This window comes from Pezoporus flaviventris, unplaced genomic scaffold (genome assembly GCF_033815535.1).
Source record: "Pezoporus flaviventris isolate CSIRO_AGI_PZ_B2104156 unplaced genomic scaffold, CSIRO_AGI_Pfla_v1 ptg000016l, whole genome shotgun sequence".
NCBI classification, from domain to species: domain Eukaryota; kingdom Metazoa; phylum Chordata; class Aves; order Psittaciformes; family Psittacidae; genus Pezoporus; species Pezoporus flaviventris.
In genome coordinates, this window is record NW_026892564.1 from 11540586 (window position 1) to 11553283 (window position 12698).

Here is a 12698-nt window from a genome sequence, read left to right on the forward strand (position 1 = left end):
TTCTGCGCTGCTGCGTGGGTGCTTGCACGGCGGCGGGAGCAGCGGTGCGAGTAAGTGTACGTGCCTGACGGCAGCTCTGCGGGCGGCGGCCTCCTCGCTGGAGGGGCAGGCCGTCCGGCGCGGACGCGGAGGGTGAATCACGTCCCGACAGCGGCTGGATTTTTCCACTGCGCGTAAAGGGCAGCCAGAGATGCGGCTGGGGCGAAAGCAGCTGCTAGCAGCGGCCGGCCTCGGTGGGGGGAGCTGCTCTTCAGGCCTGTCCCAGGAAACGCCCTGAGGGGAACGACTTGAGGAGTGCCGAGAGGGCAACGCCGCAAGCCCGAGCGTGACACACAGCTGTGCCGTGCCATAGAATAATAGGACAGTTTGGGTTGGAAGGGACCTTAAAGCTCATCCAGTTCCAGCCCCCAGCCATGGGCAAGGACACCTTCCCCTAGACCAGGTTGCTCCAAGCCCCATCCAACCTGGCCTTGAACACTGCCAGAGATGGGGCAGCCACAGCTTCTCTGGGCAATCTGTGCCAGCGCCTCAGCACCCTCACAGGGAAGAACTTCTTGCTAATATCTAATATAAATCCTGTTGGTAGAGATAGAAACCCATGCAAGATTTACAAGTGCACCTGGATTTGCTTTTACATGTCATATTGAGGCTTTCTAATGCAGCACATATATCTACCAAGCATCTCCCTGTGAGCAGAGGCCAAATCCTCTAAAACCAGATTATAAACATAGCAAGCACAGGTTTTGTTCCAACTTCAGTGTCCCTATTCATATGAACTAAGTTATATGAGTCTCTAAATGTTTGCAGAAAACCTAGCCCATGGTTAAGTGCTGTATGAGATGTAGGAGCAGGTGATGAATAAAGCACAAGAAAAATGTTGAGTTCCATGACTATAAGGGTCTGGTAGTGTTTCATTCATTCAAGAGCTAGTAATTGCCTTGTAAAACTGGACATCATTCCTTAGTTAAAAGCAATCCTCACAAACCAATCCAAAGTGCTGCAGCTTAACTTCTCTCTACGGATCATTTAGTGGTAAGAAAAATAATGCTTATGGGAAGGCACCATAGTGCAATTTCCTTTTTATCTTGTCAAAGAGTATTAATACTTTGTTGTGTGAGAAAGAGTAGAGGAAAGTACATAGAACAAAGATCAAATTTCCTGAAGCAAGAAGCCTCATTACTGGATAGTGTTATGTTCACATACAAAGTGGATTGGTTTTATTTTCTCAAGACATAAATAATACTTCTATTTTATCCAGGTGTAAATAAAGGGACTAGGACAAGGAGGAAAAAAAAACCCAACACAATGCTAACACAGTCGACAGGAGTATCTTCCTTTAAATAAATTCCCGGTTTTATTAGCACATAGGGGGCTTCAGCAAGTTACTATAAAACTGTCTTGCTGTAAAGCAATGCTTGCTTCTCCCAGTCATGCCTTCTGTGTACAGGCAGTAAAACTGACTGGCATGTTAGTTATTCTTCTTTCAGGCTGAATGGAAGGAGAAGGTAAGATCAGGCTCGGATTGATTACGGTTGCCAGAAGCAATGGAAATCATTGCTCATGAGGAGGAGGTGCTTGCAGGGCCCAGCAGATTGAGGCTTTCCTGGATAGCTGGTGACAAGTGCATCTGCTGAAACACAGGGCTGTATGGAAGGAAGTCTTGAAGACTGCTAGCGAAACAGTTTCCTGTTCTTGTAGCTTTTTACTGTTTTCAACAAAAGCAGGTTCTGTACATATCTTCCAGAGAGAAAAAAGCTGAAGCTTAGAAAAGGGAACAGGAGAGACACCCTCTGTGAAGTCCGTATGCTGAATGTACCTGTAAACACTGTTTTCCTAACAGAAAGCACAGCAAAGTGTAAGGCACCAACTGAAGCTCAATCCTGCAGACTGTCTCTCCAGGAACCCTCTGCTGTGCTGCAGTCAGAGGATGCATCTTCCCACTGACAGTTGGCTGCTGTGAATAACTGCTGTATTCTCTCATTTCTGTTTTCTTCTCTCTCACCAGGAGCCTGTGATTACTGTTTTGTTGTACGAGAAGTCCTGTGCCTTCCAAAACTTCAGCTGCCAATACTAAATGATATTAAAAGGCCCATCTGTCTGAGAACAAAAAATTCTGTCAGAGCTACCTGAACCATCGTATTTCTCTGTAATCTGATACCTATGACTTATTAAAATCTGCAGGTTTAACCATCTGTGGAAGATATCAAGTTACTTTATTTTAATAGTGTTTACTTAATTTGTGAAGTGTGCATTTTATTTCAGAGTATTTGAGAAGACAGTGCCTCTTTCATTTAACTTTGTGTGCTTCCTCTTTTTACATAGCTTCCTAAAAATAGTTTTACAGACCTCCTGTTTTGCTGATGATATCTGCATGAAAAATGCCTTTTGAGGCGTATTTTCTATTTCACAAATAAACTACAATACCCTATATGTTATTATACCAAACCAAATTGTGCCATTGTATCCATTGCCATTACTTTTTATCATTCTTGGTCAGAGTCTACTCCACCTTTTTACTTCACAGGCAGCATCATCTCTGAAAGTGAAAATCAGACCCTTCTTTCATCTTGCATTACTAAGTGTCCTTATAAAAGTGTGGGATGTTTTAATTTCACTGTAAGCTTAAATGCTTGTAGCTGTATGGAGGAGATACCCTAGTTGGTCGAACCTACAACTTGAACACCTCCTGTGCCATTGGCAACACACAACTGATTTCTGGGATAATTGCAAGTTTCCTTTAAATTATAAAGGTGGCAGTTGTTTTGCAGATAATGTCACTCTTATATTTGCATTTTTTCCCTTGGAATGTACCTCTGAGCATAATATTGTTTCAGTAAAATGCTCTGAGTTTGTCCAATTTACTTGGAAAAGAAAAATAGACTGAAATTTCAACCAAATAATGTATAGTTGTGTAAGATCAAATGATTCCTTGAAACTGTGTAGATGTCCATAAAAGCAAGAAATCAGGACAATAAAAAAACAAACAAAACCCAATCAAATAAACAAAAAAAAAACACCAAAAAAACAACAACAACAAAAAAACCCTGCACAAAAAATAACAACAACAAGAACAAAACCCCAAAACACTTAAAATAAAGTTAGCAATACTGACTCAGTTCTGTCGGAAAAGAGAGATGCTCAGAATGAAATATGTGCATTTGCCCTTCTGATGTGACTGATAAAAACATCTGTCTAGACAGAGAGACAGTGAACACTGTTCTGCCAAATGGTAATCACAGGTAACATCAACATCAATCAAAAATAATGGTATCTAGGGTGAGGTCATTAGTTTGGGTTGTGTAAATCTGTGATAGAAAATTCAATAAAGTGCAAAGATGCAGTTTCATCCAAAAAAGACTTTTCATGTTCTGAAAATGAAGAATAAAGATAAAGAGCAAAGCATGTGAACCTGAAAAGAACAATTAATTCAAGAAGAATCTTGACCCAGAGGGATTTTTCTGAACAGGCTTTACCCACTCACCACTGAGAGCCTCTGTGTATCTGTGGGGATGTTCTTGACAGGTTCAGTAATGTCCTTAGAGGCTTTAATGTGGCGTGAAATTTGTTTCTAATTTGTAGAAACAAGTAAAACATAGAATCTGATTTCTAGCTAGGAACCAGTGCCAGCAAGGGACAACTGGTATTTTTTCTTATCAAGGAAAAGGTGGTTATTTTTTAAAAGTTCAGTTCTCTGTGTTGAAAAGGTATTGTAAATGTCATCGCCCTTGGCATAAGTAGTTTTAAACCCTTTGCCACTTCAGATTATCTTTTTCATGCATTCACAGCAGCACAGATGGCAATGCCAAATACCATCCCCATGCGATCCTGATAGATCCACTCACTGACAAGCAGCATCCTGGACATGTGCTGGGAACAGCAAGCAGCATGCTGCTTCACCATTCATTTCTCCCCTGCTCTTGGCATTTTCCCTTGCAGGACCAACGGCTCTGCTCCAGCTCTAAATACTCTGTTCATTGTTTCTTCTCCTGCTCTCCCCGAAATGAACATCCCTTGAACTCTTTAGCAAAGGAAGAGTGGGGTGAAAGCAAGAGCAAATCTTGAGGGCAAGGTGGAGCAATCAGCATCCTTAGAGTAAGCTTAGAGAAAGATGCTGGAGATCTGAAGGGGGGGAGGGGGGACGAGGAGTGAGGAGGGGAGAGGGGAAGAAAAAAGGAGGGACTCAAGTAGTCAGGTAAATGGTTTATTAATTTATTGCAATTCTGCTATTCCCTGGGAAAAGAAGGAAAGGAGAGGGAATAATGATCTGGGCTAAGAATGAGGAGGAAGTAAAACCCTCTCATTTTCTCCCCCCTCTCTTTTACATTCTTGCTCTCCTAGTCATACCTACAGTTTTTCTCCAGGTGCCTCAGTGTCGGCAAATTTGGCCATTATCTTGAATATGATTCACTGATTAGTGTATGTTTTTGAAGCCATCCATCTAAGTCGCTGCAGTTCTTGCTGTATTAATAATTAAGCTGTAATAATAATAATCTATGTGTTCTCTGACAACATTACTCAAAATTATGTGTGGGTGTGTTTTATTTATTATAGGAAATACATATTATCTCCCTGGGGAGATCATTCCAGCTGCTCATTGTTCTCATAGTGAAAACTTTTCCTCTGGTGTCCGGCCAGAATCTCCCCAGGAGTAACTTGGGGCCATTGCCCCTTGTTTTTTCTGTGTGACTCTTTGTGAAAAGGGAGTCTCTGTCTTCTTTGAAGCCACCCTTTAAATACTGGTATCGCATGGAAACTGCACAGAATCTCAAAGCAATGAAGAGGAAACAAATGGTGGTGTAACTCCTTCCAGCATTAATTCATGATCCCACTCTTCAGCCCTGTGTGGGGGCCCTGAGAGCAGCCCTGCTCTGGGAGGTTTGGCTGCTGGGGTACAGAGCCAGTGTAGAGCACTTTGGTGGCAGCACTTTTATTCTGGGGAGAGGCCCCCGAAGAAGACACGCAGTATGAATTGTCAGGTCCTTGGCTGCTACGAGTGTGAGGCTGGGGCTTTGTGGAGCATTTGTCGGCATTCCAACACTTGAACTGGTCTGAAGGTTTCATATATAAGGATTAGACCTCCTGGTTGGCAACCAAGGTGAAAACAGAAGAGGGTTCTGATAGAATAAATACAACGACACCTACATTGCTTTGTATTGACAGCAAGAAATGAGCAAGAGAAGAAATGTGCTATGAATGGTGCTTCTGAAGCTTGCATGATCAGTTTGAATGGGTGGAATATAAAAATAACAGCAGCCTATAATCTATTCAACAAGCATAAAAGAGTGAAAAATTACACACGGGACCCTATCACTTGTTTTGGACACATTGTAACTTGTATCAAAATTGTAACAACTCGGACACGGAGAACCTTGAGTGCAGCATTTCTGCTAGTAAAACCCAATAAAGGGACACTGCTAGGGATAATAGAATCATAGAATAGTTAAGGTTGGGAAGGACCTTAAGATCATCCAGTTCCAACCCCCCTGCCATGGGCAGGGACATCTCACACTAAACCATGTCACCCAAGGCTCTGTCCAACCTGGCCTTGAACACCGCCTGGGCAACCCATTCCAGTGCCTTACCACCTTTACAGTGAAAACTTCTTCCTTATATCCAATCTAAACTTCCCCTGTTAAGTTTTAACCCGTTACCCCTTGTTCTATCACTACAGTCCCTAATGAAGAGTCCCTGCCCAGCATCCTTATAGCCTCCCTTCAGATACTGGAAGGCTGCTATGAGGTCTCCACGCAGGCTTCTCTTCTCCAGGCTGAACAGCCCCAACTTTCTCAGCCTGTCTTCATACGGGAGGTGCTCCAGTCCCCTGATCATCCTTGTGACCCTCCTCTGGACTTGTTCCAACAGTTCCGTGTCCTTTTTATGTTGAGGACACCAGAACTGCACATAATACTCCAAGTGAGGTCTCACGAGAGCAGAGTAAAGGGGCAGGATCACCTCCTTCAACCTGATCAATTAAAGACTACCAAACAAAACAGAAAATTAGTTTTAATTTCATCATAGAAACTTGTCTGTGTCTTGTGTTCTACCTGTACAGCTGGGACTGAAATGGTGTGGCAGTCCACTTAGAAAATCTGTATAGAATGACCTGGAGACCAGCTATGAACAGTCAGCTGTATTTCACGAATGACTCATCTTTCATTTCTTAAACCAAACAGTAGAGCACACAGCATGAGGCAATCCTGAAGTGTTGGACTTCAGGCTTAAAAAGAATCATGGCACTGGAGATGGTTTTCTAGGCATCAGGGACATTAACGGGGGCAGGAAAAGAACACTAACAGTAGAAGCATAGTTTGGGTTTAGAATCATAGAATCATAGAATAATTTGGGTTGGAAAGGACCTTAGGATCATTCAGTTCCAACCTGCCTGCCATAAATTGAGTTGGAAGTGACATTTAAAAGTCACCTAGTCCAGCCCTCTTGCAATGAGCAGGGACACCTTCAGCTAGATCAGTGTCCTGGGTTCAGCAGTAGCAGTCATGTTTCTCCTCCTTGGTAGCTGGTGCAGTGCAGTGTTTTGACTTTCGGCTCGGGAACAGAGCTGATAACAATGATGTTTTGGTTTGGCCAAGGACTTTGTGAGGCTCATGCTCTGCCAGGGAGGAGGGGAAGCTGGGAGGACGCAGAGACAGGACACCTGACCCAAACTGACCAAAGAGGTATTCCATACCACAGCATGTCATGCCCAGGATGTAACTGGGAGTGAGCCGGAAGGGCTGGGAGACTGCAGGGTTGGAGGAGGTATTCGGTCGGAGCTTGGTCGGGCTTGGGGGGGCGAGTGATCGGTAGGCTGGTGCTGAGGTGTTGTATTCTCTTCCCTTGTTATTTCCTTTATCATTATTATCATTGGTGGTAGCAGTAGTGATCTGTGTTATACCTTAGTTACTAAACTGTTCTTATCTCAACCCATGGGAGTTGCATTCTTTTGATTCTCCTCTCCATCCCTCCGAGAGCAGGGGGAGGGCAAGAAAGGGGGGGAAGTGAGCGAACGAATTACCTGACTGGGTTTAAACCACGACAATCAGTCTGTTCAGAACAGAGAGGGAAAAAACAGAGGGAAGACAGGGGAAGTAGAAATAAATTAGTAGTAGTTCAAAATAATGAGCGGGGCTGCCAAAGAGTAGGCAGCAAACCCAAGTGCCTATGAAGTTAATAGGATTTAAGGTGTCATAGTTACAAAAGCCAATACCTCCCTTCCCCCAGAGTCTGTTTAATAGATACGTGCTATCACAGTGTTAGGAATGCAAGTGTATAAAGAAAGCAGAAGTGCTCATTTTTAATGCAAACTGGCAAACCAAGGAAATTCCACAGGAAGTCAGAACTGTTCAGATTATGTCAAAACTGAAAAAGTAAAAGTGGGACCAATACAATCACAAACTACCTAAACTACATCAGTCTCTGGTAAGCCTTGTTTAAACAATCATGTCAGTACTTCCTGGGGTGTATGAAGGAGGAAACTTTCTACCCAATTGACTTGGTGCCGCGTGGTGCAGCGGAAGATGGGGAAGTCAGGGACACTGTAGGTTCTCTCTGACAGAAAGTGATGTGCAAGCTGATCCCCAATGATATCTTGCAGCACACTGACTGTGGGTCAGTCATGATTGTAATAATAGGAGAAAGGTTTTGTATTTACTGGTTGATCAGCCAGCAAATCTTCCAAGAGGTCCTATAGTGGGAATAAGAACATGGCAAGGAAGTGTGGGTGCTAACAGAGCTCCTCAAGGATATGCTGCTGAGCTGCAGTTAAGTGGTGATAATTGCATGAGTAAGAAAAGAAAAAAGCTTCTCTGAGCAAAACCAATCTGCTTTGGATCATGGAAAGCTTACTTAATCCACTATGTACCTTCCTCCAAATCACCATCTATGTAATAGCAGCCAGCCTGTTTGCAGTCCAACTCTTTGGTAATGATAATTGCCTGTTGCACATAGGTCTGTATAGCATACTGTACACACAGGCCCTGATACACCCAACCTCACCGTGCCATTCATACCTTCAGCTGTGGGGAGGAGCAGATGATGACATGAAGAAAAGTAATTACGCAAGAGAATGGCTAGCAATTAAATGAAACATTTGGATATTATGTGTGCCAGTCAACAAAGTCTAATGGAAAAATAGGTCTCACAGAGAAACCTGAGATGAGATTACAGGCTTTATTGTCATAAGGTAATGTCATAGCTGTACTAATTTTTTAAGGTGGTTGACTTAGCACTGCAGGTTAATGATCAGGGAAAAAAGTGCTTTATAATGCAATAAAGCACAGATTCAGTGCATCAAGAACTGGATGAGTGCTTCAAAGTAGCTGTTGATGACAATGCTCTTTGAAAACTGATGTTTCCTTTGGAGCTTCTTGAGTTTCCTGAATGGATTGGAAAGTAAATATAAAATCAGTGCTGGTCAAACTTCAAGTGATGTGTCACTGTCAATGTGCTAAATGATGACACTATTAAGGCAGCTAGCAACAACTGTATGAAAAGCTATGTCCTGAAAAGTAGGAACATTGTTTAGTATATGTAAGAGAGAACTCTTAGGCAATACGAAGAACATGAGAGTCAAAAACCTAACAAGTATCTCAGTACATGGCTGCAGCAGAAGGGTGGAGATAATTCCTGGGTATGAAATAATGAAGTACCAAAGAGATGATTTTATCTCAGTGTATAGCACTGATAAAACTGATACTGACATTTGGCACAGAGCTTTAAAACAAGGCAGAGAGCGGGCAAGAGCTCGGTTTGGTCAGTTAATCAATACTGTAGCAGGGACAGGCACAAGGAAAGAACTAATAGCAGGAATCCAAAGCCAAAAGCATTGATGGAGAGCCTGATGGCATGACTTTGGCCAGACACAGATTGTATTTCAGGCAGTCAGCAGGCCCAGTTCACAGGATATTGACCATCTCTGCCAGCTCTGACACTAAAGAATAATTTATTTTATTTTTAGCATTGTATTAATCATATTTATTGCTGAAAAAGGCCAGTTAGAATCATGAATGGTCCAAATGGGACTCACATCCCACTAAAATGTAGTGCATTCATCTCAGACTTTTAAAATTTGGAGAAAAACTTGCATTCTAAACATATACTTCATGGGAATGAGTGAAGCAATCCTAGGACCACATTGTATCTTTTAAATTGAGGAAATGTATCTTAAAGTAACCTTCAGAATGGGGGTGGGGGGTGGAATTAGAAGCCGTTTTCAATAATACCATTTTGTTCCTACCATTGATGTAAAACTTATTGCTTAAAATACACTAACATTATAGATGTTTTCATTTGCAGTGTTCCTTAAAGTGCTTTGCAGTACAGATATTGGCAATGAGCAAGTAAACAAGTAACTGTCAACTCAGTGATCACTCCTCTTCAGTCCTGCATTTTGAAATGTTGTTGGGCCTATGTAATATATATAATACATATTATATCTATTGTTAAGAAATTGTAAATATATATAATATGTATTTATATATATGTTGTTGAGAATATATACATATATATAATAAACAGCAAGTGACTGGACACCAGGATTATCATGTAAACTAAAGCAAGTACTTTCATTTCTACTGACTGAACAAATAAAATAGCATCAGCTATTCCTTTCCTCAGCATTTCTTCCCTTAGAAATTTCTAATTTGTAGCCAGTTCTCCTGTTAATTCCACTAAGTAATGCAGTTTCAAGAGTCACACGGCCGCAATGGGAAAAAGAGTATAGTTTATCAAAGGCAATTGCATATTGCTGTCAGAAGAATACATCCCATAAGAACGATCATCATCTTCCTGCTTTGACAAGTGATTTTCTTGTAAAATGTAAACTCTCCTGTTGTTAGAAGTGGAGAGCTGTGCTGATAGAAATATTGGTCTTTATTTCTGTCTAGAAAAATGCTTAAGTATGACTCCTGCCTGCCCCCAAACCTGAAGGAGCTGATGCTCCAGAGCAGTATGAAGGGTTGGGGGGGTTACCTCCACCATTTCAGTTCTGCAGGGAACAGCAAACGTCCTGTGCTATGTGAGGAGATGCCTAAAATGAGTGGTCCTGCTGTGTTCCAGATTGCCAGTTAGATTAGATTTGCCAGTTAGATTAGATTTCTGAGAAGCACGTTGTAACAAGCAGCAGCAGTGATGTATTTCTGGCCAAAATCCTCCACCTGCCCGTGAATGAGAGCACTACACCAAGTTGCTGTTGCACTATACTCAAGAGGAGGCTGTCTGCCAGCGTGGGGTTAGACAGCCTCTGAAGAGTAAGCACAGCAGAGTATATGCATTGTGTGCATAGTTGTATGGGGATATACATATGTATATGTAATTTCCTGTTATAAGTATGTATGTTGTGTATATAAAAAGTGAGATTAAGGGTAAGATGAAGGTCATTATAATAAATGAAATAACAACAAACATCTCTTCAAGTGGGATCCCCTTTGGAAAGCCATTATCTACCAGACAGTTTCTTAGTTAATACTAAAAGACACCCCCCATGGCAGGTTTGCACATCCAGCCACCGCACAGCAAGATGTCCTTCAGGTGCTGCTTCCCTGCTGCAGCAGCTTGGGGGTCGGTGGCTTCCGCCTGGCAGGACATGGGGAGAGACACGTCCCTGGAGAGGGGCACCGGGGCTGCAGTGGGCACCAGCCTGCTGTGCTGTGGCTGTCACCTGTGCAGGGTGGTCCTCTGCTGGGTGTGTGCCTGAGGCTGCACCCCCACCTGCAGAGGTGGGGTTTACAGACTCTTCAGGCCTGAAATTCAAGTCACAGAGAACAGGTCCTTAGTGCTGGAGATATTAAATATGTCATTACCTGCAGTGAAGATGGAGTCACAGATGAATGGTATGGGACTGTCATGGTTTGGGTATAGTAATAGCCTTCACACCATTAGTACAAAACATCTCTCAACGCAGGTCTTGGGCCTCAACCCAGTTCACTGAACACAGATTTCTGAGGACAAAGCATGTCTTTCTTCTTCTGGTAAACTGCTCAGTTTGAAACATATTCTGAAGCAAAACTTTTAAGACTTTGTAGCTCATGGGAATTCACAGGAAAAGTCTGAGGTGATGAACCTCCAAACAGACCCCGTGAATGAGCACTTCTGGAAGACCTGTGCTCCATAGTCTGTAGACTATCCTGCTGGCATTGTCCTATTAGGACATGTAGTTTGGTGGTGAGTTTATACAGAAGCTTGAGGTGGCAGTTAGCTATCATTAAACATTTAACCATTAGCGTCATTACCAGTGGAAAGCTTCCCTGTATATTGCTTCATCATGTACTTTTCTTTCCACACACAATTTATTTTTCTGACCCCTATACTTCTGTGCAAGCATAATTCTTCAAGCTTGTGATGGACACAAGTTTAAAAAGACAGACATAAAGCAAATGCACAACCACATTTGCCAGACTTAGCGAGGATATATGCAAATATCCCATAAGGAGTTGTGGCACTACAAATCTTGGGTTGAAAAGGGAGGAATCATCTTAATCTGAGGCTATCAGGTGACCTATGAGGTGCAGGAAACATGATGACTCAAGAACTGTGGTAGGGCTGTGGACAGGACTGGCACAGAGAGTAGGAGGCGTGCTCCAGCCCTTCATGGCTGTCCATGTGGACTTGCTCCAACAGGTCCATGTCCCTCTTGTATTGGGGACCCCAGAGCTGAACGCAGTGTTGCAGATGGGGTCTTACAAGGGTGGAATAGAAGGGCAGGATCACCTCCTTCGACCTGCTGGTCACTCTTCTTTTGATGCAGCCCAGGATATGGTTGGCTTTCTGGGCTGAAAGTGCATATTGCTGGGTTGTGTTGAGCTTCTGATCAACCAACACCCCCAAGTCCTTCTCTACAAGACTATCAATCCAGTCTCCACCCAGCCTGTATTTGCATTTGGGATTTCCCTGACCCAAGTGCAGGAGCTGAGCCTTGTTGAACTTCATGAGGTTTGCACAGCCCCACCTCTCGAGCCTGTCCAGGTCCCTCTGGATGGCACCCCTTCCCTTCAGGTTGTCTACTGCACCACTACATCACCACTACAGCTTGGTGTTATCGGCAAACTTGCTGAGGGCGCACTCAATCCCACTGTCCGTGTCAGCGACAAAGATGTTGAACAAGACTGGTCCCAACACCAATCCCTGAGGGACACCACTCGTTACTGGTCTCCAGCCGGACATTGAGCCATTGGCCACAACTCTTTGACTGCAGCCATCTAGCCAATTCCTTATCCACCAAGCGGTCCATCCATCAGTCCACATGACTCCAGTTTAGAGACAAGGATGTCAGGTGGGACAGTGTCAAATGCTTTGCACAAGTCCAGGTAGATGATGTCAGTTGCTCTTCCCTTATCCACCACACTGTGACCATGTCATAGAAGGGGTTATTCATGTTGAACTATATGCTGCTTCTTCAGAACGAAGGTTCCTATCAGGATTGCATTCAGTGACTGAATTTTCTCACAGAGTAGCCTTTGCTGACTAAACACAAAGAGCTGCTTAATATCTTCACCTGGCAAGGCACACAAACCATGGCTGGCATGATTAATACTAATAAAACTTTGTTTTATTCTTGGTGTTTTGTCATGAAGCTGGTCTCAACTTGTTCACTCATTTAAAAAACACACGCCATTTCAAATAAAAGCTGAAGAGAGCCTTTAACAACTAATGATGCCTGAGCTTGGTTTGCGTCAGCTGTTCTGCACCTTCTTGTCTCATGAACA